At 37.8% G+C, this 26,612-nt stretch overlaps 1 pseudogene; it reads left to right on the top strand.

Annotated features, from left to right (window-relative positions):
• Nucleotides 1–21,178: 21,178 nt before the first annotated feature.
• On the top strand, nucleotides 21,179–21,278 carry LOC127077247 (uncharacterized; annotated as a pseudogene).
• The last annotated feature ends 5,334 nt before the right edge of the window (nucleotides 21,279–26,612 follow it).

Here is a 26,612-nt window from a genome sequence, read left to right as displayed (position 1 = left end):
TCCTACAAGTTATGACGAGAATGCCCGATGTGAGAACAAAGTATAAGGCTTGCATTTGACTTTCGAAAAAGAAGTCATATTGGTGAACAGTCACCCCTTATCTTTACAAGTGCAAGAACTTCAAGAAGTGTCTCCTAAAGCCGATTGGATCAACAATGAAGCTCATCCCTATGATCAATAGACTTTATCATTTCTAATTGTAATTTCTTTTTTGCTAAGGGTTGTTTGTATCTAAAACTTGTACTTTTTGAAAAGTAATTTTAATAAAACGAGCATGCACGTCTTTTGAATCAATCTATTTGTTTTCACTCTTTCTTATGTCATCATAAAAAATCAACACTTTTCCGTTCCACTTTTCAACCATTAACAAACTTAAAGGAGAATGATATAAACAAAATAACCTGAATTTGCTGACGTATGCTTTTAATAGTAAGACTTGAGTGACAATGTAAGGCATTGTTTCGCTTCCCTAAACACTGGAGAAATAAGGAGATAATCCGTAGTCAACCCCCTCGAGCCAAAAGTTGGTGTTTCTTTTTCTATTAAAAAACTCTTAATATTAACCAGGGGTAGGGTAGTTTTTCAATTAAGTCAACGATGCACTATGATCTCAAGAGAATTATTTTATCTAATCACAAGAATAATAGGTTCAAGCACATCTTATTCCTCGCATATATCATCTAACATCGAGGAAGTTGAGAAAGTTCAAAGCTTACAATAGCTAACATGGCAGTGACAACTTTTGAAATCAAAAGCAAAGTCACAAGAGTTGTTTAAAAAAAGCCTGCTAAGTCAAAAAAAAAAGGGAAACAACCAGAATTTTTTTTACTTAGGCAAAAGTTAGGGAATTATTTTATTTTAAAGAAAAGCTCGCTAAGTCAAAAACTAAAAAGGAGTTGACTTAGGCAAAAGTTAGGGCATCCCAATGGACCATAAATTCAAAAGAATGGTTCCATGCAAAAATAGGGATTAAAAAGAAAGAAAGAAAAAGGAAAATAATCTTGTGAGTGAAAGTAGGCGACTGCCACCTCAAGAATCCCATTAGTGCTTGAATCATTACATCCATAACCATTATCAAAATTCTCTTGTAGACTAAATGCATTCGTTGAAGTAATTGGATTTAGGAATGAAGATCATCATGGAGAAGTGGTGGGTCTTAATAAAAATTTGAGCCTTATATCTTTTGTTTCATAAACCGTGAACCAGACCACGTTATAACATTTAAAAGTCCTAATTGAAGTTAGGTTCACTATGAAAGCATACTCAGTAAAATTTGCGTTAAATTGACTCTGAATATTTGTTACTAACCATTATGTTCTATCACATCTTCATTTGTACCAACCTCATGGCCATATATCATCTATATACACCATATTTGTTTTCCATAACAATTTTAAATTTCAAAAACTTGCATGAGCATGATGTCAGAATTACTTTTCAAAAAGGAACATTTTTCTCGCAAATTAATACTTAGCACCAAGGAAATATCAACAATGGTCTGATCAAGGGCACACCACTTCGAGACATTCCTGACTAGGGGAAAGTCACCTAAGGATCTTTCCAATTAGGGGGAAAATCTGTATGATCCTTGGGGCACATCATCTGAAGATCCTACTGATTAGAGGCGAAACATTTCAATATTTGAAACATCTATGTCAAATAACATCCATGACCCTCATAATCAGAGGCATACCTTTCAAGACTCTCATACTGGGGCATACCAACTCAAGGGCATAAAGAGGCCAATCACTCCAAAAAGTCATCTATCTGGGGCATAGTTTTCAAAGGTTCAAATATTGGGGCAATTCATATAAATGTCATATCGCAACATTGTGGGATCTAAGTTCCTTCTCATGGTACTCCTCTAGACCCTAATAATCAAGGACATACTTTTCAAGATTCATTAACTGGGGAAGTCCATATCAAAGTCATACTACAGCATGATGGGATCCAAGTTCATTTTTGGGAAATACCCTCTAAAGCTTAATCGATCTAGGGCAAACCGCAGTAAGGCTTGATCAAAAGAAACCGCTCCAAAAAACAGTTCGTCGGGGGCATATCATTCCAAGGGTCTACTAGTCAAGGACGAATCTCTCCAAGGCTAATCCTATGGTAGGACGTCTCAAGTTCATGGTATGGTTAAAACGCTTCAAATTCATATTGAGGTGAATTTATTCAAATACCCAACAGGCTGGGGCAACTATGAGATACTACAGGGACAATCCCTCTTAATACTTTCAAGATGCACGTACAAGCTCTTCCATTTATCAATAATCGTCAAGTTTGAAATGAGTATCGGGAAGCCATGCTAGCGTAACACCCTACCACCTTTAGAAAAAATATCCTGGTTACACGAACAACCTCTCTAAGCCTTGATAACTCTGACTCATCACATGGGTACTTGTTGAAACATTCAAATCATTGTCATGCATTAATCATGTCGCTACACTCTAGCATCAAACCATGCATATCATCTCATTCATCTAGCACATTCCCATAACATGAATCTAACATCTACAAAAGCCCAACCTCACTTGGCACCTACATCTAAAAATCCCAACCTCATTTGGCATTCACCCCAAAAGTCCAACTTTAATTGGCATCTCATAAAAGGCCAACCTTGATTGCCACTCAATACCTACAAATGTCTCAATCTTTAGCAGCACAACCTAAAGACTAATACATTGCATGCATCAATCATCAAATTAATACATCATATCACGCGTAGAATATCCATGAATGTGAAGCATTACGCCATACAAAATCTAAACATGCATACATAACATGCATAACATAACATAGGTTAAGACTCATGACTCGTCGTGAGAGTCTGGATCAATCCCTAGCTAAATAGGTGATAGATCTCTGTCCAAGATTCTCCCTAACTTTTTTCTCGTTGTACACCCTAGTGGGTCGGTCTTAAGGATAATTCCCCAACAAGTATCCTTGGAGCTCATTCTCCAAGCAAAACTACTTAGCAACATTGTCCCTAGTATGCCCTAACGGTATACAATTCCTTCACCGGATCCTTGCAGGGATTTCTTAGGACTTTCTCTAGCACTCGCGCTCCTTAAGGAACATTGTTTGGAAGTATATTCCCCAATAGACGGTCATCTTACGTGACACCAGTCTTCCCCAGTAAATAACATCTTCACAAAGCCTTTTCAATCAAGGATTTTATCAGGGGTTTCATCAAAGGATTATATCAAGGAGTTCTATCAGGAGTTTCATCAAGGGGTTCTATCAAGGGATTTCACCATATTTCTATCAAGAGGTTTCATAAAGGGATTTCATCAAAATAGTTTTATCAAGGGTTTCATCTAGGAATTCTATCAGGGGTTTCATCAAAGGATCATATCAAGGAGTTCTATCAAAAGTTTTATCAAGGGGTTCTATCAAGGGATCTCATCATATTTCTATCAAGGGGTTTCATAAAGGGATTTCATCAAAATAATTTTAGCAAGGGTTTCATCTAGGAATTCTATCCAAAGTTTCATCAAAGGATTCTATCAAGGAGTTCTATCAAGACTATCATCAAGGGGTTCTATCAAAAGGATTTCACCATATTTCTATCAAGGGGTTTAATAAAGGGATTTCATCAAAAGGGTTTTATAAAGGGTTTCATCTAGGGATTCTATTCGAAGTTTCGTCAAAAGTTTCCATCAAGGGGTTTCACCAAAGTATCACCAGAGGGGTCTCATCCAGAGTGATTGTGATATCACTAAAGTCTTACTCGACTCTAGTGACATGATCAGAGGATCATAGGCAAATATCACCCGGAGAGTTTGAAACTGGTCATCAGGGATTAATCAAGGGGTTTTATCATGGATTTGTCAAAAGAGTTCCATAAAAGTTTTATCATCAAGGGTTACATCAGAAGTTGTATCAGAGGTTTCATCAAGAGTTTTGTAAGGGATTTTATTAAGAGTTTCATCAAGGGTTCTACCAAGGCTATCAAACAACGACTAGAGGATCGTCTGAGTCCTGTTCGATTTCTGTGATTATGGAAATCATATGCAAGGAGATACTATCAGGGATATATCAAAGTGGGATGCCAATATAGCACCAAGGATTGATCAATCCTTGCTCGACATCCGAGTCTATTAACCCCGCGATCAAAATTAGGGTTCCTCTTTATATTTAACCATCTCCTCCCTGAGAAGATGAAGACTCGTCATCATCATCATCATCTCAAATTGAAGCTGATTAAATAAGGGCAGTTGTCGTACCCCAAATTTTGACCACTATTTCTTTCTTGTTATTGACTTAGAATCTAGGTCATTGACATGCTCAAGGCCCTTTATAAGGCATCTGGTCAATCCCAATGACCTAAAAAGTCAATGGAGGACCATTTTGACTTTTTTGTCCCTCTTAGGAATTTGTTTTAATTCAGGGATGTTTATTGGAATCTAATAATTTGGGGAGTTATGTTAGAGGGATATTACCATTAGTAACTAGGATATTTTGTCTTACTAAAACACATTAGTAAAAACTAATATTTAGGGGGATTATTTATTTTAATGGCAAGGGTAGAATAAATTATAATAATGTTATTAGTTAAATAGGGATAGGTTAATATTAGTATTATTTTTATATTAATATTAAGTTATATTATGGTTAATTAGGAATAGATTAATATTGGGATTAATTAGGGTTAAATTAATTAATTATTTTTTTATTAATCAAATTATTATTAAATGATATATTATCTAATTAGGATCATAATTGGGTCATTAGAGAATAATATTAGAATTAATATTATTACTGATATTAATTATTATTATTATATACTCGCTAATGTTATTTTATTAAAAATGAATGAAATAACACAATTGGTAGAAAAGTATGTATAAAGAGTTGTGACTAGGAGAGGCCATAAGTTCAAATCTTATCTTTCTCACTTTTAGATTATTTTTCCCTTTTATTTGTTTTTACTTTATTTCTAAATTTTATATTTATTTTCAAAACTACAAAAAAATCACAAAAATAGCATTTTTTATTATTTAATTATTAATTTTCGTATTTTTATTTAAAGTATATTTTAAAATATTATTTTTCCATTAAAATCATGGTTTTATGAATAAAATCTCAAAAAAAAAAATCAAAATCTTTTATTATTATAAGGTAATTAGATTATTTTTATTTATTTAAAATATTTTTATCTAAATTCACCAAGCCATGAATCCATCCAGATTCATTGACTTGGGCTTTAAGAAATTGGGAAAATCAGGTTAAATTAAAATATTCCTAAATAGTTCAATTTCATTTAATTTTTTTAACCTAATTTTACCTATAAATAATACCCACTTTTCACACTTTTGATCATCCATAATTTACTAAATCCAGTATTCTAAAGTTGTTGCTTTTCACATTGAGGAACAACAAAACCAAAATCCTAAAGTCTCCATCATCATCAATCTTTTTAAAAGGCGCGAACGAAGAAGAGGGATTACGAGAAGGCTATGATCAAAAACATAAAGGGCAAGAAAGAAAAACCAAAAAAAAAGGTTGAATCTTACTGCTTGATCGGGGACAATCTCCTCCCTGTAGGCCGATTTCCCTTAACCATAGATAATCTCCTCCTCGTAGGTCGATTTCCCTTATTCCCTCACTTATATAACTATTTGATATGTTGTTTCTTATTTGATGCCTAATACTTGTTTAGGGTATTGGTTTATTTTTGTTATTGTGGATCATGTTAATATTGATTGTGTTTGAATAATTATAATTATTTTAATATAAATCATTTTTGCACACTTTCTCTAAAAAAGACTTCTGCCCAAAAACTAATAATATGAGATAAAACCCTAGGATTTTAAGGGATACAAAAATTATGGTATAACAATGGGATAATTTAGGGATAACTTTGGGATAATAAATAAGTATAAATTTTTAAGGTTTTAGGGATAAAAAATTAGGGATAAGGGATATGACCCTTGGGTTTATATAATTACCCTTTTAATTTATTTTCTTAAATAAAGTAATAATTATATCCTTGCAAATAATTAATTGGGATAATTTTATGGATAATATGGGATAAGATTATGGGATAAAAGCCTAGGATTTTAAGGGATACAAGTTTATGGGATAACTACTAGAAAATTTAGGGGATAACTTTGGGATAATAAGTAGGGATACATTTTTAGGGTTTTAGTTATAAATTTTTTTATAACAATTTCAAGGGATAAAAACAAGGGACAAACATCAGAATAATGGATATGGTCTTTGAGATTATATAATTAAATTTTTAATATGTTTGTTAAAATAACTACATGTATAATTTCACTATGGGTTTACTTTCTTAAATTAAAATAGTTAGATATTTTTAATCGGGATAACAAATATGTCAAATAAATATATAATATTTATTTTCATAAATAAATCAAGTATTATATTTTTTTTTTGTAATCAATAATGAGGATAGTTTTGGGATATAAATTTGGGATAAAAAATTAGGGATTAATATGGGATAAAATCCTATGATTTTAAGGGATAAATCAAAGGATATAAATCGGGGATGGAAATTGGGATAAGGATAAATCAAGAAATATAAATTAGGGATAGAAATTGGGATAAGGGATATGTTATATAAATATATAATATTTAAGTAATAATTTTTTTTGTAATTAATGGGATAATCATTGAATAACTTAGGGATAACATGGGATAAAATCTATAACAATTGTTAGGGATAAAATCAGGGATTAAAGTCAGGGATAAGGGATACGGTCTTTGGGTTTCTAAATCAAACTTTTAATATTTGAATAATGATATAATATCACTAGGGGTCATTTTCTTAAATCAAAGTAATGAGATTTTTTTGCAATCAATTAAAGAGGGATAAAATCAAATTCAACACACTTCAAATTGTAAGACCTCCACCCTATTGTATTGAGGCATTTTATCCAAATCAATTACTTCTCCATCCCCGATGTATGAGAATTTTCAAGGGATAAAAACAATAAACCAACCAATTTTTTTGAAGATTAACTACGAGACTCTGATCCTTCAATAAATTTGAGGGTACGTAGACATAGAGTTGTAAGACTCTAGCGAGTCCAATAATAAAAAAAAACTTTTTTTCTCAATTAATCAATTTTATTTTAAATAATAAAATAATTTTCAATAAATAGACAAATAATTAACTAATAATAATTAATAAAGAAAACATCTTAAGGACACACTAACCCTAAAATTAGAGGAGGATCCTATTGAGTACAATGGAGGTAAGGGGTGCCTAACACCTTCCCCTTATTTAACCGACTCACGAACCTAGCATCTTACCCTTAGTTCATAGGTTTTATCATTATTTCCCTGTTCCTTAGGAACGAATAAAGGATGGTGGCGACTCTGTCATTTTTCCAGCCGCGACAATAAGCTTTTCTTTTTCTCTTTGTTTTCCAAAACTCTTTGGAAAGCACTGAGAAAAGATTTCCTTTGGGGAGACAGGGGTGAAAGATGAATCCTCTGGGGAAGACAATGTGAAAGTAGATAGTTGGTCGTCAAATCCGAAGTTGGGGACAGAAACATGACCAACACTGATTGGTGGGGATTGAAATATTTTGGGATCAATATTACGACTGGGGTAAAACTGGATATTCTCAACTCTGTGGTTTGAAACAAATTATGATCAACATCGACTCTAAGGCCGAAAACAAAGGTAGGCGTCAACTCTGAGGTTGGATTGATAGACATCAGCTCTGAGATCGGGTAATAAGGAAAGGTTCAACAACTCGAAAGTTGGGGAAAAGGTAAGCGTTCAACTCTGAGGCTGGAAAAGATAGAATTTCAACTCTGAGGTTGAGGGTAGGAAAGGATAGACGTCAACTCTGAGGTTGGACAAAGGTAGACGTTCAGCTTTGAGGCTAGAAAAAGAGATAACTCAACTCCGAAGTTAAAAAAATATAGTTGCTCAACTCTGAGGCTGGGAGCAAAAAATGATAAACGTTAACTCCGAAGTTGGAAACAAATAGATTTCAACTCTGAGGTTGGAAGCTAAACGATAAATAACAACTCTGAGGATGGAAAAGTGGCAACAACACTGAGGTTGGAGAATGGGCGACAACGCCGAGGTTGGAAAAGGGGAAGCAACACTGATATTGGAAAAGGGGCAACAACACTGAGGTTGGAGAAAGGGTGACAACACTGAGGTTGAAAAAGTGGAAGCAACACTGAGGTTGGAAAAAGGGTAACAACACTGAGGTTGGAAAAGGGGAAGCAACACGGAGGTTGGAAAAGGGGTAACAACACTGAGGTTGGAGAAAGGGTGACAACACTGAGGTTGGGAAATGGGCAACAACAGTGCGGTTGGGAAAGGGAGACAACAGTGCGGCTGGAAAAGGGGGCGGCAACACTGAGGTTGGGAAAGGGGAGACAACTATGAGGTTGGAAAATGAGCGACAACCAGGAGGTTGGAGAAAGGGCGACAACACTGAGGCTGCAAAAGGGGGCAACAACACTGAGGTAGGAAAATGGGCGACAACTCGGAGGTTGAAAAATGGAGCGACAAAACTGTGGTTGGAAAAGGGCAACAACACTGCGGTTGGAAAATGGGCGGTAACATTGAGGTTGGAAAAATGGGAAACAACTCTGAGGCCACAAATAAGGAAGGTTATCATCAACTCTGGGGTTGGGAATGAGAACATACAACTCTGAGGTTGGAGAAAGACAACAACTATGAGGTTGGAAATAAGAGAAATAGACAAGAACTCTGAGGTTGGAGTAGGAATTGATACTAACTCTGACGTTAGGTGTAGAATAGTCTCTCGACTGTGGGGTTAAAGGTAACAACATCATAACATATGAAATTTAAAAAAGGTGATTATCTACAACACTGTGGTTAGAAAAAAGGGATATCAACACCGAAGGGTATTGAAAAAGGGTGATGAACACTGATGAGCGAAGGGATATCAATACCGGCGGTATTGAAAAAACGGTGATAGACACTACTGATTGCTTAACTGGTTTTTCGATAGGGATAGGAATCACCACAGACATGCGTTGGGTTTAAAAGGGTTTTGCCAATGGGGATTGGACTTTGCAAGATGTTTGCCAAACAAGGTCTGAGCTTTGGCAGGCTATGTCAATTGGGCACTTTGCTGTAGGCACAAAAATCTCAGGGGGTCCCACAGGCACAACAGCAGGGATGAAGTTTCGAAACATGGCTACCCTTCCCGGGATTCACCAAACCTACATTGGGTATTTCGAAGCAAATCAAAAGGAAAAGTCTTGACAGAGACAAACTTTCTCGTGCAAAAGCAAACGAGGGGGAGACGTGATTTAGCGCACCAAGCAATAGAATAAACTCATGAAAGGAGAGTTATCTCAATGGAATCATCTACATGGAGGAGGCAATAAGCTTACAACAGGTAAGCAAAAAATGAATGACTTTGAAAAATCCTGTCGGGGATGCCAACTAGGAGCTTTACAAGGGTCAAAAAGGTCATTTATTTTCTATTTTATAATGCCAACGGGGTGGATTATGGAAAGAGGCCAACATAAATGGGCTGTAGAATGGTGCCAAGGGAGTTTTGGGCTTGCTTCTTTTTTGTTAGAGAGCTTCATGCTATGCTGGATGATATGCATGAATTAAATGATATGGATTATGCATGATAGGTTTATGCAATGATATGAGGATCTATGAATGCCCTAATCTTGGGTATGGTGTAATAAATGCTGGAAAAAATTAAATTGGGTTGCAAGGCTTCTGGTTTAGGGTATGGGATGCATCTCGCATGACTTCCCGACATCTGACTTCTTGATATTGCTGGAGGAAGAATCTGACATGGACCTTCTGATTCCCCAGGCTAGATCTGAAAAGTTTTCACAGGTAGGGAGAGAACCTCCTCTTTTTGGGATCGTCTTGCCCTAATCTGTTGGGTCTCTGCACGGATTGCCCCAGCCACAAGCTATGAAGCAACTTTGTCGTAGATCATCTTAATCTGACATGCCCTAGTGTCTTGGAACTGGATTCCTCTGATTAGCCATCTCGGAGGGTTGACTTCTTGTGCTCTTGGGGTGGCCTGATCGCTCGACTGGGTGAGTCGAGAATGGGATACAAACTGCAAGTGCACAGTTCTATCGCGTAGTTTTAAAAGATATCGATCCCACAGGGACTTATGAATCGATATACCGTTATCTAAAGTTACTACGTAAATCTAAGGTGAAGATGTTTGATTGTTTGGAGAAAAACTAAGAGCTAAACTAATGTCTAGATTAAATATTAATAAAACGGATATCGGTATGTAATTCGTCAAAACTAGGGAATCAAGTCTTTGTCGGTTTCTTGGTTTTAAAATGAATCGTTTCGGTTAACTTTATTGGTTAAAGGTTCTATCTCAAACTCTCGCTCTGTTGAATAAACCATGATTTTATATTAATGTTGCTGTCACTTATAATTAAGTCAAAAACCATATTTTGAAAACAATAAAGTTGCAGAAACTCTTTTTAAGAAAATACTGACTGTTTTAAACACCCTTATCTCAAACTCTCGCTCTGTTGACTTAGGTTATATAATTAAATCCAAATGCTTAACTCTCGTCCTCACATTCAATCTTTAAAAATACTTTTTGGAAAAGGTCAGAATTTAATTAACTCTAAAACTTGCTCTCGCCCTGATCTAGAATTAATGCCTAACTTACACTGTCCAGTTAAAATCTCAAACTCTCGCTCTATTGATTTTAACTTCTTTATGTCTTTTACTTTTGTAAAAAATCTTGTTATTAAACCTGTAAGTTGAGACCATAAAAAGATTGATTTTGATTTTAAGTTTAGATAGACCGACTCAGTCTCGATCCCTTATTCTGCTTACTTTACATACCGATACCTAGGCAAATTAGCCAGACATGCTAAATAAACAAGAATTTATATCATGCATAAACAGACTCATTCCAGGCAGGCAATATGAATAAACAATAGAATAAAACATTAAAAATTAAATAACAATTAAAGAACCTGAATGCGTAATACAATGGTCTTGAACACTCCACCACAAGCCGGTAGGATTTGTTCTTCGATTCTTCAATTAAGCAGTAAAATAAATCAAGGAAATAAAACTCGAATATAACGTAAGGTTAAATCCGGTATAAAGTTGCACAGTAGTTTCCGGTGTAGAAACTATTACGCGAAAAATATCTAAAAGCTAAAAACGGGAAAGATAAATTGCAAGGGAAAAGAGAAAGTAAAGCTTGCAAAAGAAATAAATAAAATGAACAATGCTGGAAAGGAAGAAAAATAAGCAAAGGCGTGAAAGGAAAATTTGGCAGAGCTTCCGCAAAACTGAGTGTGCAAAAAACTCTCCTTACGGCAAAGAGAGGAGATGGCTATTTATAATAGCCTTGGTAACTGCATTCCGTTCCCTACGAGTCTTCAGCATGGCTAAATACACGGCTTGGGAATAGGACACGAAGTCCTCAACGTTACTTCCATTCTTCTGAGAGCGTAACTTGCGCCAAAAAGCTAGTGGACTGGTGTGACGCTCGTCACACCATGTGTGACGTCCGTCACAAGGCTACTTCGCGTGACGCTCGTCACAATCCTTGTGACGCCCGTCACAGGGGCAACGTGCGCTTTCTTTTGGGCTGGGCTTGGTCTTGGTTATTTGTTTCCTTTTTATTGCTTTTTACGCCTCCTTTTCTTCCCTTTTTCACTTTTGCTTCAAAATGGGTACCTGATGTAAATAGAAAAGAAATACTGCATAATATCTGATAAAATGGGATAAATTAAAGTAAATGATAATATAATCTAATTAAATTAAGTCTTAAAATGTGATATAATTTCATGTTATCAAACTCCCCCATACTTAAATCTTTGCTTGTCCTCAAGCAAAATTCAGTATAGAACTTGTTAAAAGTTTTAGCCAGATGAAATTTCAAAGCACACATCAATTCGTACTAGGTTGCGAATGGATTTTTGTTTAGGAGGACTTGAGTTTAATCTTGACATCAACAACCACCGTTACAACTTAGATAACCCTATTTTTATGCCAATCAGTTTCAAGTACCCTATGATAGCTATCCTGGTTCCTTTAGTCTTATTTTACCCGTTTTCATTCTAGCGAAATCACATTAAGCCCTTTATCTTTTCGCGCACATAGTGGAGTAACCGGTTAGTGATTATGATCCGCTTTTAGCTAGAAGTTCTGGTATATAAGTCGGATAACTTCATTATTCAGTCCATTGCAAATTGCGGGGGATCGAACCGTAGTCCGCCCTACCAAGTTCAGTACCAGATTCCTACTGAACCAACTCATAATGGATCTTTCGTATTGTGCTTTTGCATGATCTGCAACCTTTAGATTAAATGATCTGGTAAGGATCACCTAATTTAATTAGTGCATTTCTTGATATATTTATATATTTTAGGTTACTTTGGGGATCATTCACTTATATTCATCGGCTCTCCACGTAGTTTGCTATTAAGATGGTGCTGACTTCTGTATAAACTACTTGGGGTTGCCATAAAAAGTTCAAGGAATTGGTATAATAGGTACTTTATCCTGATCTAACATATTGAGGTTCTCAGAGCGTTGTTATGGTAATAATTTTGTTTTGATCTCACTCAAGTTTTATAAAGTAAGCAACCTTTATACTTATTGGGTGTGTTAAAATTTTTGTTATGGCTCAGGAAATTGAGGGGAATAGATAATAGAGAATTTTCACACTTAGGAACTTAACTTAAAATAAATATATATATATATATATATATATATATATATATATATATATATATATATATATTTTTTTATATATAGGGAAAAAAAAGGGAAATAACAACGAAAGGGAGAGTACATATTTGAAAAATGAGAATGGAAAGAATATTGTTTCCCCCCCATACTTAAACTAAACATTGTCCTCAATGTTTTAAGGAAATGAAATACAAGATGGAAAGGAAAAAGAAAACAACTAAGGCTGCCTTCCGCCTCTGGTTCTTGGACCTGGTGATCTTTGACGTATGTCTAAGTTGTTGAACCTGCTAAACAACTCAGTAAATCGCTGGTCGGTTATGGCATTCCGAGCATCCTGTTGCTGTTGCATTTGACGCATCATCTGCATCATCTCTGTATTCTGTGCCTGCATTCCATCGATAGCATCCATAATGTCATCGTTGGTCGCAGGCCTTCTTCGTCGACGACGTTGGGAGGATGGGCCAGCTGCATTACTGGAAGGGTTTAGCGGGACTGATTGTTGTGTTGGCGGATGATCACCTTGTTCCATTTCTTCAAACTCATCTGTTTGCTGGTTTGTTTGTGAAGGCTCGGTGGTTTCAGGAGCGCTAAGATCGTAGAGGTGGCGGTCGGGGTTTGTGACATCAGTTAGGGTGGTATTGGGTAGCACAACACTCGGGACTGCTTGGTTGTTCACCATAAGATAATAGCCTCCGCCTACTCTGTTTTTAATCAGGCGGCTGGAGCGGCAATAGCTGATATCCATAGACAGGGGAGGTAGGGATTCTAAAGTTTGGAGTTTATCCCCTAGGTTCAGGCCAAGTGCTATGGAGGTTATTAATCCACCAACTATAAAGGGTTGCCGGCCTCTAGCACATAAGGTGCGGATATGATGAAAGAGAAAAGAGGCGGCGTTTACCTGAGCATCCGATTCGAAAACGCACTGGAGGAAAAATAACTCCTTTGAGTTGACCTTACTGTTGTTTGGTCTTCCAAAAAGTGTGTTTTGCAGGATACGGAGAAAATAACGGATGGTGGGGTTATGGATGTGGGAGAGAAGGAGTTCTTCCCAGTTGTAGGTATTTATACCGGAAATTTTCTTAAAAAGATCGAAAACTAGAACTGTGTTCCAGTTTGAGGTTGGAGGGATTCTGGCATGCAGCAGACCTTCTGTGGGAAATTGTAGCATGGCACTCAATTGGCGTTGGGTTAGAGAGTACTCGGTGTTAAACATACGGAAGGTTGCGGTACCGGTCAGAAATTCACCTTCACCGGCGGGAGTGGTGTAGTCGCAAGAACTTAGGAATTCTAAGGTTAGGGAAGGGTAGGTGGGTTGGTTATGGGTGCAAAGGAAGGTTAAATCGGCTTTACGGAGCATCCACTCGATACCTTGGAGTAAGCCCAATTGTTGTAAACAAGTTAAATCGGGGTACCTGGTGGAAGCGACGCCTCGCTGTTGGAAGCGCTCGAATTGCTCTTGCTGATAGTTGTCATCTCCGGATCGGAAGATGATATTTCCGAAATTTTGATTTCCCGCCATTGTGATGAATTTTTGAAGGGATGATTTGGAAAGGAAAAGAAGTGTATTTGATATGAGAGAATTGTTTTGTGGTGAATGAAGGAAGTTTTGGTAGGTATTTATAGGAGAAGGATTGGAAGGTAGAAAGAAAAAGTGGTTGAAAAGTAATTAAGTGTGGTAAATGAAAAATGAATGGGGAATGTAAAAAATTAAAGTGTAACGTTCGTCTCCAACGGCTCCTTAACGTTCACTTGTCTGAAGGGCGTTACGCTCGTCACAGGGGTGTGACGTTCGTAACAGGCGTTTTGCGTGCCGTTCGTCATGGAGTGTGTGACGCTCGTCACACCTCCTTTTTGGCAAGGCTTCAGTGGCGCTTCACAGAATTACTTTGGTAGCGTATTTTAATGTTTCATTTTGCTTATGATCATTTTTAGTATGCAATTTTAATGCATTGTGCACGCTTACTTGCTTTGTATAATAATAATAATAGGTAACAACAGTAGAGCATAATAGCCATTGCATAATAAAATTAATTAAACAGCTTCAATAAAAATGATCATAATGTATTACAGGGAAGGAAAATAATGAAATGAAATAGAAATAAACATGAATTCAAACAACATTAATGAAAAAATCTAGCCTAAAACTAAATAACTTAGAAAGAAATATAACTAAATTCCATCTATCTTCGGATCTCTGGCCGGAGGAGTAAGAGAGTTAACATGATGCCGTAACATACGTAACTGACTTGCCGTGCTGCTCATGTATTCTAGGATTTCAAGTCTCAAGTTATGGAAATCTTCCCTGAGGGCGTCTTGCTCTGACATCAAGGCTTCAATGACTGTTTTAATATCTGTTCCTGGCATATGATGTCGGAGATCAGGCATGACTGATTCTTCGGTCAGGACAGGCTGAGGAGGAGGATCAATATCATAGTAGCCGGAAGGTGTCTGAGGGTCAGATTCAGCAAGAGAGATATGGTCAACATAGTGCTCATAGTCGTCACAAATCTCATAATCCTGGATGGATTCAGTGGATCCAGCCGGAGTTGGGGTTTCATTCAGGTTATAGAGCCAGTTCCTTTGATTATGAACACTAGTTCTAGGATCGGGCATGGTGAATAGGCAGAGAACCTGGTTATCAATAATAAGCTCGAACTCATCAGACCCTATGTTTGCTATAAACATAGTGTTGAAGAGGAAGGGTATACTCATAGTAGTAATGCCACAAAAAGGGTTAAGGTCAAGCATAGGCTGACGTAGTCCAATAGCATTACCTATCATAGTGATCAAACCGCCTATTCTAATGGGTGCTCGCTCATCCTGGATAAGGTGGTCCAAATTAGCTAACATAAAAGTAGCACCGTTTACTGGACGGTTCTGGGAAGCACAAAATATGATGAAGAGTTCATCACGTGAAACTGAAGTACTATTTGGCTTCTTCCCAAATAAAGTGTGGGTCAGGATCTTATGGAAATAGCGAAAAGCCGGGTTATGTATGTTTCCAGAGAGAAACTCATGTTCTTCGGGCTCATCATTTCCAGTCAGCTTACCCCAAAAGTGTTCAAGCTCTCTATATTCAAAAAGTTCTTCCTGGCTTACAGTGAATGTATCAAAGGAGGTAGGAAAACCCAAAAGGTTGGTGAAGTCTCTAATATTAAATTGGTACTCCATATTGAACATTCTGAACTGGATAAAACCTCTGCTAATTCCTTTTCCATGGCTAGGTAGATAGATTAATGAACTAAGGAATTCTAGTGTGAGTCTCCGGTAGGTGGTGAAATGTCTCAGGATAGGGGAGGTCTCCCATCCTATCTGATTCAGCAAAAACAGGACACTCTGTCTCAGTCCAAGGGCAGTCATAGCCCAATCATCAGCATATAAACTAGGTAGCATCTCTCTAGCGGCTAGTTCTTCAAACTTTCGTTTCTGAGCCATTCCTCTGAACTTGATACCCATACAATCAAAATGTCCCATCTGGTTAGTGTTAACTAGAGAAAAGAAACATGAGTTTAAGTCAGGATTTGGCCAAATGCCGAAAGAAGAAAAGAATTATTATTATTATATATATATATTTTTTTTCTTTTTGAATAAATCAATAATGAATACTAAATAGAAATTAAAAGAAATAATTAAGAGAAAAATAGGGAAATGATAATAATAATAGAATAATAAAATAACAGATTAATTTGTGGGTTGTCTCCCACTAAGCGCTTTGTTTAAATGTCGCAAGCTCGACAAAGAAACTGTTAAATATAGTCTATGAGTCCTGGGGGCGTTTCGTCTAAGTGTAGAATTTGCGAATCCTCGTTGGTTTCCGCATAGTGATAATGTTTCAGACGTTGCCCGTTTACGGTGAACGGTTCTGTAGATTGTCCTTTTATTTCTACCGCTCCACTGGGAAAGATTTTAGTGATATGAAAAGGTCCTGACCATCTGGATCGTAGTTTTCCCGGGAATAACTTTAGTCTAGAGTTAAATAAAAGTACTGCGTCGCCTTGCTTGAAGACTTTCCTTGATATACGCTTGTCATGCCATTGTTTTGTTCTTTCTTTATAGATTTTGGCATTTTCATAGGCGTCTCTTCTGAGTTCCTCTAATTCGTTTATGTCAAGGATTCTCTTTTCACCGGCGGCTTTATAATTCAAATTTAAATTTCTAATAGCCCAATAGGCTTTATGTTCTAATTCTACCGGGAGGTGACAGGATTTTCCATAAATGAGCTTAAATGGGGTCGTCCCTATGGGAGTTTTATAAGCAGTTCGGTATGCCCATAAAGCTTCTGGTAATTTCAATGACCAATCTTTCCTTGAAGTGGCGACCGTTTTTTCTAGTATTTGCTTGATTTCTCTGTTAGATACTTCCACTTGTCCACTGGTTTGAGGGTGGTAAGGTGTTGCTATCCTATGTCTCACTCCATATTTAAGTAGTAGTTTTTCGAGTACCTTGGATATAAAGTGTGATCCACCATCACTGACTACTATTCTTGGGATGCCAAATCTCGGAAATATTATATTTTTAAAGAGTCTAGTTACTACTCGGGTGTCATTTGTTGGAGAAGCTATAGCTTCGATCCATTTTGATACGTAGTCAACTGCCACGAGTATGTATTTGTTACCGAAAGAGGATGGAAAGGGTCCCATGAAGTCTATCCCCCACACGTCAAAAATCTCTACTTCCAAAATACCTTTTTGTGGCATCTCGTCACGTCTAGATATGTTTCCCGTGCGTTGACATCTGTCACACTCCTTAATAGCCGCATGTACGTCCTTCCATATAGTTGGCCAATAAAAGCCAGCTTGTAGGATTTTAGAGCAGGTCTTGGATGTACTTGTGTGACCACCATAAGGCGCAGAGTGACAGTGTTGGATTATATTTTCTACCTCTTCTTCGGGTATACATCGACGGAAAATACCATCGGGGCCTCTTTTGAAAAGTAAGGGATCATCCCAGTAATAGTGTTTTATGTCGTGGAAGAGTCGTTTCTTCTGCTGGTAAGATAAAGTAGGTGGAACTATTCCGGCAGCTAAATAATTGACTAGATCAGCGTACCATGGTATGACAGATATAGCTAAGGTGGTTTCTACTTGCATGTCAGAGTTGTTCTCTTCCAAAGTAGCTATGAGTTTATCATACGAGAAATCATCATTAATGGATGTTCTTTCTGGTTCAAGGTTCTCAAGTCTAGAGAGGTGGTCTGCTACTACGTTTTCAGTTCCTTTCTTGTCCTTGATTTCTAAGTCGAATTCTTGTAGTAACAAGATCCATCTTAGGAGTCTAGGTTTAGCATCCTTTTTTGTTAAAAGGTACCTGATAGCAGCGTGATCAGTGTAAATTATTATTTTGGCTCCTACCAGGTAAGAACGAAATTTATCTAGCGCAAATACCACTGCTAAGAGTTCTTTCTCGGTTGTGGCATAATTCATCTGCGCTTCATCCAGGGTTCTGCTAGCGTAATATATAACGTGAAGCTTTTTATCCTTTCTTTGTCCTAAAACAGCACCTACAGCATAATCACTGGCATCGCACATTATTTCGAATGGTTCATTCCAGTCTGGTGTCTGCATAATGGGTGCGGAGATCAATGCTTGTTTAAGAGTTTGAAATGCTTTTAAACAGTTATCGTCGAATATGAATTCAGCATCTTTCATCAACAGTCCGGTTAAGGGTTTAGTTATCTTAGAGAAGTCTTTGATGAATCGTCGGTAAAAACCGGCGTGTCCTAAAAAGCTTCGTACTTCTCTCACGGTTCTTGGGGGTTGAAGATTTTCGATTACCTCTATTTTGGCTTTGTCTACTTCAATTCCTCTGTTCGAGATGATGTGTCCTAAAACAATTCCTTCTTGTACCATAAAGTGGCACTTTTCCCAATTAAGTACTAAGTTTACTTTTACACATCGCTCCAGAACTCTTTCCAGGTTTTCAAGGCATTCTTCGAAACTTTGTCCGTATACAGAAAAGTCATCCATGAATACTTCCATGATGTTTTCGAGAAAGTCGGCGAATATTGCCATCATGCATCTTTGAAAAGTTGCAGGGGCATTACACAGACCAAACGGCATTCGTCTATACGCGAAGGTACCAAAAGGGCATGTGAATGTTGTCTTTTCTTGGTCATCAGGGTGAATTGGTATTTGAAAGAAGCCTGAATAACCGTCTAAATAACAGAAATGTGAATGTTTAGCTAATCGTTCTAACATTTGGTCAATGAATGGTAAAGGGAAATGATCTTTTCGGGTTGCTTTGTTTAGTTTCCTATAATCAATGCACATTCTCCATCCCGATTCGATTCGTTTAGTTATAGTTTCTCCTTTTTCGTTTTCAATAACGGTTATGCCTCCTTTCTTGGGTACAACGTGTACAGGACTAACCCATTTGCTGTCAGATATAGGATATATAATACCTGCTTCTAATAACTTGGTTATTTCTTTCTTTACTACCTCACTTAGGATCGGATTTAGTCTTCTCTGGTGTTCCCTAGAGGTTTTACAGTCTTCTTCTAACATGATGCGGTGCATACAAATAGAAGGGCTTATTCCTTTAAGATCGGTGATGTGGTATCCTAGTGCAGTTGGATATTTTCTTAAGATATGTAGGAGTTTTTCTGTTTCGAGTCTTCCTAGATCTGCATTAACTATCACAGGTCGTTCAAGTTCTAAGTCTAGGAATTCATATCTCAGATTTTTGGGAAGTGTTTTCAAATCAGGGGTTGGTTTGTTAAGACACTGCGTAGGATCTGGTGTTATTGCTAGGCATTGTTTAGATTTGTCCTCTAAAAGATAGTCTGATGGTTTGTCTTCTCCTGACTCTGCTTCTTTTATGCATTCATCGATGATATCCATGAAGTAACATGTATCTTCTATTGCAGGTGCTTTCAAGAATTGGGAAAGAATGAATTCAATTTTTTCTTCACCTACTTCGAAGGTGAGTCGTCCTCGTTTTACGTCTATGATTGCACCGGCAGTTGCTAAGAATGGTCTTCCTAGTATAATAGGTGTCGTATCATCTTCTCTAATGTCCATAATTGTGAAGTCAGTGGGAATGTAAAACTGACCTATGCGTACGGGAACGTTTTCAAGGATTCCTACAGGATATTTGATGGAACGATCTGCTAATTGCACAGACATTTTGGTCGGTCTTAATTCTCCCATCTCCAGTTTCTTACATATGGATAAGGGCATAACGCTAATTCCGGCTCCTAAATCGCATAAGGCTTTGTCGATGACAAATTTTCCTATGTGACAGGGTATAGAGAAGCTACCCGGATCCTTGAGTTTAGGGGGCATGTTTTGGATTATAGCGCTACATTCGGCAGGGAGTGTAACGGTTTCGCTATCCTCAAGTTTCCTCTTATTAGAAAGAATTTCTTTTAAGAATTTAGCATATGAGGGCATCTGCGTAATAGCTTCGGTAAACGGAATTGTAACGTTTAATTGTTTAAGGAGATCAACAAATTTTCTAAATTGGCCTACATCTTTGGTTTTAACAAGCCTTTGAGGGTAAGGTATAGGTGGTTTGTAAGGTGGTGGAGGTACATAAGGTTCCTTCTTTTCTAGGGTTTCCTTATTACTCTCTTCCTTTTCCTTAGGTTCACTTTCCTCAGTGGATTTCTCAGGGTTTTGGTTTTCTATCCTTGGGTCAGACGGTCCTTCCACTTCCGTTCCACTTCTCAATATAATTGCATGAGCTTGGCTTCTCGGATTGGGTTGGGGCTGTCCAGGGAATGTACCAGTTGGTGCAGCGGTAGGTGCTTGTTGTTGAGCTACTTGAGATATTTGCGTTTCCAGCATTTTGTTATGGGTAGCCAAGGCATCTACTTTGCTTGCTAGTTGTTTAAGTTGTTCGCCAGTGTGTATGTTCTGGTTTAAGAAATCTTTATTGGTTTGTTGTTGGGAAGCTATAAAGTTTTCCATCATGATTTCCAAGTTGGATTTTCTAGGGGTATTATTGTTAGGATTCGGTTTCTGATATCCTGGAGGTATAGATGGGGCTTGATTTGGAGACTGTCCAGGTGCGTATAAAGCATTATTACTCTTATATGAGAAGTTTGGATGGTTCTTCCAATTTGGGTTATAGGTATTCGAATAGGGGCTTCCTTGAGCATAGTTTACTTGCTCTGTTTGGATTCCAGTCAAGAGTTGACATTCCGCAGGAGTGTGGCCTTGGATTCCACAGACCTCGCAATTCTGAGTTATAGCAACCACGGCTGCTGGAGGTGATACGTTTAAACTTTCAATCTTCTGGACCAAAGCATCCACTTTTGCATTGACGTGATCAAGGTTACTTATCTCGTACATGCCAGTTTTCGGTTGAGGTTTTTCCACTGTTGTTCGTTCGGTTCCCCACTGATAGTGGTTTTGGGCCATGCTCTCGATAAGCTGGTAAGCATCAGCATAAGGTTTGTTCATTAGTGCACCACCTGCAGCGGCGTCTATTGTTAACCTTGTGTTGTATAAGAGACCATTATAAAATGTGTGAATTACTAACCAGTCTTCCAAACCATGGTGTGGGCAAAGTCTCATCATGTCTTTGTATCTTTCCCATGCTTCGAAAAGAGACTCGTTGTCTTTCTGTTTAAATCCGTTTATCTGGGCTCTTAACATAGCTGTTTTGCTTGGTGGAAAATATCGGGCAAGAAAAAATTTCTTCAACTCGTTCCATGTGGTGACTGAGTTGGAAGGAAGAGATTGAAGCCATCTTCTAGCGCTATCTCTTAATGAGAAAGGAAAAAGACGAAGTCGAATTGCCTCTGAAGTGACACCATTAGCTTTAACAGTATCAGCGTATTGGACAAATACGGACAAATGAAGGTTTGGATCTTCGGTAAGATTTCCAGAGAATTGGTTCTGTTGCACAGCCTGCAACAACGAAGGTTTAAGTTCAAAGTTGTTTGCTTCGATTGCGGGCGGAGCAATACTTGAATGCGATTCATCTTGCGATGGAGCGGCGTAATCTCTAAGAGCACGAGCTGGTTCTGCCATCTCGGTTAAAGAAGGAAAATCTTTGAGATCAGGAAGGTCTATAGGAGGGAGATTGTTTTCAGCACGATATTCCCGAATTCGTTGTAAGACTCGGAGATATAGTTCGATATCGTTGATTCGTAAATAGAGCGGTTCGCCTTGAGAGCGAGTGCGTGGCATACAAATCAACGAAAGAAAGAAAATAGAAGAAAAAGAAACCTTAGTCTCTACAGCGTAACGGAAGAGTTACGATATCGATTGAATAAAAATCCCCGGCAACGGCGCCAAAAACTTGATCGCTCGACTGGGTGAGTCGAGAATGGGATACAAACTGCAAGTGCACAGTTCTATCGCGTAGTTTTAAAAGATATCGATCCCACAGGGACTTATGAATCGATATACCGTTATCTAAAGTTACTACGTAAATCTAAGGTGAAGATGTTTGATTGTTTGGAGAAAAACTAAGAGCTAAACTAATGTCTAGATTAAATATTAATAAAACGGATATCGGTATGTAATTCGTCAAAACTAGGGAATCAAGTCTTTGTCGGTTTCTTGGTTTTAAAATGAATCGTTTCGGTTAACTTTATTGGTTAAAGGTTCTATCTCAAACTCTCGCTCTGTTGAATAAACCATGATTTTATATTAATGTTGCTGTCACTTATAATTAAGTCAAAAACCATATTTTGAAAACAATAAAGTTGCAGAAACTCTTTTTAAGAAAATACTGACTGTTTTAAACACCCTTATCTCAAACTCTCGCTCTGTTGACTTAGGTTATATAATTAAATCCAAATGCTTAACTCTCGTCCTCACATTCAATCTTTAAAAATACTTTTTGGAAAAGGTCAGAATTTAATTAACTCTAAAACTTGCTCTCGCCCTGATCTAGAATTAATGCCTAACTTACACTGTCCAGTTAAAATCTCAAACTCTCGCTCTATTGATTTTAACTTCTTTATGTCTTTTACTTTTGTAAAAAATCTTGTTATTAAACCTGTAAGTTGAGACCATAAAAAGATTGATTTTGATTTTAAGTTTAGATAGACCGACTCAGTCTCGATCCCTTATTCTGCTTACTTTACATACCGATACCTAGGCAAATTAGCCAGACATGCTAAATAAACAAGAATTTATATCATGCATAAACAGACTCATTCTAGGCAGGCAATATGAATAAACAATAGAATAAAACATTAAAAATTGAATAACAATTAAAGAACCTGAATGCGTAATACAATGGTCTTGAACACTCCACCACAAGCCGGTAGGATTTGTTCTTCGATTCTTCAATTAAGCAGTAAAATAAATCAAGGAAATAAAACTCGAATATAACGTAAGGTTAAATCCGGTATAAAGTTGCACAGTAGTTTCCGGTGTAGAAACTATTACGCGAAAAATATCTAAAAGCTAAAAACGGGAAAGATAAATTGCAAGGGAAAAGAGAAAGTAAAGCTTGCAAAAGAAATAAATAAAATGAACAATGCTGGAAAGGAAGAAAAATAAGCAAAGGCGTGAAAGGAAAATTTGGCAGAGCTTCCGCAAAACTGAGTGTGCAAAAAACTCTCCTTACGGCAAAGAGAGGAGATGGCTATTTATAATAGCCTTGGTAACTGCATTCCGTTCCCTACGAGTCTTCAGCATGGCTAAATACACGGCTTGGGAATAGGACACGAAGTCCTCAACGTTACTTCCATTCTTCTGAGAGCGTAACTTGCGCCAAAAAGCTAGTGGACTGGTGTGACGCTCGTCACACCATGTGTGACGTCCGTCACAAGGCTACTTCGCGTGACGCTCGTCACAACCCTTGTGACGCCCGTCACAAGGGCAACGTGCGCTTTCTTTTGGGCTGGGCTTGGTCTTGGTTATTTGTTTCCTTTTTATTGCTTTTTACGCCTCCTTTTCTTCCCTTTTTCACTTTTGCTTCAAAATGGGTACCTGATGTAAATAGAAAAGAAATACTGCATAATATCTGATAAAATGGGATAAATTAAAGTAAATGATAATATAATCTAATTAAATTAAGTCTTAAAATGTGATATAATTTCATGTTATCATGGCCCGCCCTAGTACAAGCCTTAAGGTAACTGTGCCTCTGGTTGGCTGATCTTCGAGGGAGTGCCTCTGACTAACTGGTCTTCAGAGAGGTTTATCGAATCTCGACGTGACTGCTTCTGATCACTTGGATCTTGGAGCAGTTTTGCCTTTCCGCTCAACAAAGTCTTTATAATTCTGCCTTTGTGTGATCAAGAGAAGTGGCTTTCCCATGCTCAATGGAGGTCTCAGGCGTTCTGCACCTTGGAATCACCAAGTTCCTCAATTCATGTTCACTGGGGAAGATTTCTGGATGTCAGATGATTACTCGTGAGTAAGACAAGTTCATTTTGGAAATGATAATGCAAATGTCAAGTTTATGCTAGTTTTAAAATCCCATTATGTTCACTAGAATTATGGCATATAGTGAACGAATCACTAATGAGAATGCCCTATCGATACCAACACAAATTATAAGTAAATAATTAAGGCGTCAGTTTAACACGATTATAGTATGCTTTCGAACTAAACCCCTGCTTCAATTAGGTCTTTTAAGGGTTGTAACTTGGTCTGGTTCACGGTTTCAGAAAGAAAAGGATTTAAGGGTCAAACCTATCCTAACCCACCCATACTTTGTGGTGTTCTCCAGCCCTACGTTCATCTAGTTCGATACAAGCGCTCTTCTTCCAAAAGGGATTTGGGGAGTGAAATGAACCCACAAGGTTTTTTAGAGTGGCAGTCATGCACCTTCTATTTGGTTTGCTGCCACACGATTTTTTCTCGCTGAGGATTTTCTTATGATTCCTCTTTATTGATTTGTTTTTCCATTTCCTTACTTTTGCTGGATTGACTCTGATTTGTAATCCACAAGGATGCCCTCATTTTTTCCTAAGTCACTTGTTCTCAAGTTTCGACTTAGCGGGCTTTCTTTCTTTTGATTTTGATTCTTTTGATTTTTGGGAACAAATCGTGTGACATTTGTTCGATTGATTGGATGGGTTGTGGCTGCCTCGTGCCTCTGTGGGTGAAGGACAACCAATGTGGACTTATTGTTTTCGACATCTTTTAAGGGATAAGATATGGTTGATCCTCAGATAGGACACTCCTTTTTAGAAGTTTGAACGTCTGGTCAAACTAACTGACGACTACCCTACCTCGGGTTAAGATTGAGGGTTTTATATTTAGAAACAAACTCCTACTCCTTGGCTCGAAGGGGTTAACTAGGGATTATCTTCCTTATAACTCCGGTGTTTAGGATTTGAAACAATGCCTTACATCATCAGCAAGGTTCTATTCAAAAGCGTACATGCAGTGATATCATGTTTTCAATTTCATCATTCTCCTTTTGATTTCGCTTAACAAAAGTTTGATATCGATGGAAGATATGAGTGGACACAAATGGATTTATTCAAAACAATACATATTTATTTCAATGTCATTATTATTCAAAAACAAACGAGTTTATTACAAGCAAATGTTACAAATGACTAACAAGAAAAATTACACATGAAAATGATTGAACAAACTAGTGATTGTCGGAGTGATCAGCCTCATTCTTCCCACAACTCGGGGTCTTAGTTCTTGCAGAAGAATACGTGATTGTCCCACAACTTCTTCAGATCTACCACTGCTTTGACTACGACACTGCAGATGTACTGGCCTGCGCGAGGTTTTTCGTGACATTTGGAAAAGCTGGCGCGAACGATATAGCCTTCGAGTCAATCAAGTCTTGTACTTTATGCTTGAAGATATTACAATTCTCGATCAAGTGCCCTGGCGTCCCAGAGTGATACTCACAGCTAACGTTCATGTCATACCCAGGCAGGAGAGGTACTGGAGGAGCCTTAGCTTCTCTTAGCTGAACTAATGAGCTCTTAAGCAGATAAGCTAGCAGCTGATCATAAGGCATGGGAACTGGATCAAACCTTCTGGGAGGCCTCCCTTGTCCCTGTCTACCCTGCTGATAGTAGTTCTGCTATTGGGAAGCAATAGGTTGTTGAGGAGCATAAGGTTGGTGATATTGCCTTGTTGGAGGACCAGTTGGGATAACATATGTCGACTGCTGATACGGATTAGGTGATACGTCTGCCACCGGATAGTATGGCATTTGGTAGGCTCCAACTTGTCTTTTGGCTATCATGGCAACATTGACCTACCCTTCCTTCTTTTTTGGGAATCCAGAATGGGATTTCTTTGCTCCACTGGCCGTAGTTGTTGTATCTTGTATCTTGCCGATTTTTATGCCATTCTCAATTCGTTCCCCAGCGATGACCAGGTTTGAGAATCCTGAGGTAGTGCTTCCGATCAGCCTATCAAGGTATGGTCCTTGAAGGGTGTCCATGAACATACCTACCAATTCCTTCTCGAGAAGATGAGGTTGGACCCTGGTAGCTAGATCTCTCCATCGTTGGGCGTATTCTTTGAATTATTCGTCCGGCTTCTGAGAAATACTTTGGAGTTGAGTCCGATTGGGAGCCATGTCTGAATTATACTGATAATGCTTTAAGAAGGCTTCAGCAAGTTCCCTCCAAGTTAGTATATGCGTGCGCTCGAGCTGCATATACCATTCCATAGAAGCCCCACTAAGATTGTCCTGGAAAAGTGCATTAAAAGTTTCTCGTCATCAGAATAAGCAGCCATCTTTTTGCAAAAAGCTAAGATGTGAGTCTTAGGACAGGTGATCCCTTGATATTTTTCAAAGTTTGGAACCTTGAACTTCGGAGGAATCTTCTCACCTTGCACTAGGCACATGTCGGTGGCATCCTACCCAAAGGTATCGGGACCTTCTATTTCCTTTAACTTGTCCTCCATCATACGGAATCTTCGTTCGAAGTCATCCAGAGAAGGACCAAAAGCATCATATACTGAATCAACCCTTGTAGTGAAGAAAGCATCCTGATGATTGTCACTCTCAAGTTGAGCTCTCCCATTGACAG

Source organism: Lathyrus oleraceus, chromosome 4, assembly GCF_024323335.1.
Source record: "Lathyrus oleraceus cultivar Zhongwan6 chromosome 4, CAAS_Psat_ZW6_1.0, whole genome shotgun sequence".
In the NCBI taxonomy this organism is placed as follows: Eukaryota; Viridiplantae; Streptophyta; class Magnoliopsida; order Fabales; family Fabaceae; genus Lathyrus; species Lathyrus oleraceus.
This window is presented reverse-complemented; position numbering and strand designations above follow the sequence as displayed.